Below are 1,850 nucleotides of genomic sequence, written 5' to 3'. Positions count from 1 at the left end.
CCGGCCGGGGCACCGCCGCGCTGCGAAGGGCGCGTGGGAAGGGCTGTCCCGCTGCAGAGCTCCGGTGGGATCCCGCGGCGCTGCCAGCGCTCCGACAAGCGGCTCAAGGGCTGGGTTTCCACCGAAGGCCAGATGTCAGCAAGCCTTCGTCTCTTAAAAGACATTCATTCCTCGTTTTGGACAGGGGCAGGAGATCAATGCTGTGTTTTGTACTGAAGGCGCAAGGGTTACAGGCACGCTAGGGTTGGTGACACAGCTGGAGACAAGGGGTGGAAGTCCTTTGCTCCACCTTGTGCCAGCCTGCTTTTCTCTTGCTCTGCGCTAGAGCAACAAACATCAGCTGTCACCCAGAGAGAAAGTTTCTAAAGCAGGTGGGATGCCTGTCTGGTGGACACAGCAGAGCCTGTGATCACCAGGTCAAAGTGCTTGGTTTGTTTATGATGACATTTGCAGAGATCCACATGGGCAGAAAAGGCATAAAGAAGTCCAAGCCCATGAGGAATTTGAGCTGTCTCGAGCCTGGGACAGGCAGAAGCTACTGCTTGGACAGTCTCAAGCCTGGATCCACTCTGCTGCATTTGGTGGTCTGGGCTCTTGTTGCATGTGCCAGTTTACCTCTAGCAAAGGTTTGGCTGTCAAAACCAAAGTCCCAGGCCCTAGGAATCGTACAGCCACAGGAAGATTTGGGTAAGAGGAGTACTCTGGAGGTCTCTAGTCCAATCCCTGCTCCAAGCAGGGCCAGCTTCAAAATGAGGGCAGGTTGCTCAGGGCCAAGTCTAGGTGTTACCAGTTGTAACTATCTCCTGAGATGCAGATCTCACAGCTTCTCTGGAGCCCTGTTCCAGTGCTAAATTTGATTAAATGGTCTTGCTGATTTCTAGTTTTCCACAGTTACAAACCCTGTGTATTCGGTTAAGAGCTGGATTCCCACATGGAAGGGGTGGTAAACATCTCTCGGTGAATGATATCTTCAGCAAGGTTGTTTTACTCCAGCCATAGCATTGGGTGCCTGATGAAAAGCCTTGCTGATACAGCTGCTGCAGGGTTGCGGTGTCTGCTGACCCCAGACATGGGAGCTGTCAGGGGCCAGCTGGACTCTGCTCCCACCCAGACTCACGCCAGGCGTGGGAGGAGGCAGCTCCCTCTCAGGCCATACTGAGGGATTTGCCTAGCAATGCAGACGCTGCTCTCAGGCCTGGCAATGCCCTGAGGCAGGAGGACTTATAGCCCGGCCCTTGGCTTCTCTCTGCCCTCATGATGGCTGTTCTCGCTGACTGTGGCAGTGCCCAGCGCTGTCTGTAATCCTCCTAGCAGCACTGCCAAGTCCAGGGACGTAAACATCACAGAGCAGTCCAGAGCAAACCCAGAGACTGCCATTCAAACGCTGGGATTGAACCAAAGGGTGAGCCTCACTCCCTACTATCGCTTCTGAGCTCCGTTCTCAGCTTTTGGGCCTCTCATTTCAGCAGTTCAGTACTGTTGTGGCATGCAAAGCAGCAGCTCGTAGGGGCAGCAGCTCTTCCTGCAATGGGTTTGTCCCACCTGGAGCTAACTGTCACTCCAAGAGTGATTTGCGTGATACAGGCAGTGCTCCAGATGAAGTCTTGAAGACCCTCCAGGGAGTTTAGGATACCTGTGACATCAGCACATGATTCCACATTCCTGTTAATTTTTGTAACACAGCTGTGATCCCAGGAGGGGAGAAAAAAAAAAGGAAAAAAGAAAGAAAAAGAGACAGTGCCCAACTCCTCTTGCCCTTGCACCATGTCTGCCAAACCACCACCTCCTTCTCAGATCAAGAGACTGGAAGGGCTCTCCTGGGACATCAAGTCTGATYTACCACCTGGCAG

The sequence above is a fragment of the Apteryx rowi genome, unplaced genomic scaffold (genome assembly GCF_003343035.1).
Source record: "Apteryx rowi isolate R43461 unplaced genomic scaffold, aptRow1 scaffold_80, whole genome shotgun sequence".
Lineage (NCBI taxonomy): Eukaryota > Metazoa > Chordata > Aves > Apterygiformes > Apterygidae > Apteryx > Apteryx rowi.
Note: the sequence above shows the minus strand (reverse complement) of the source record.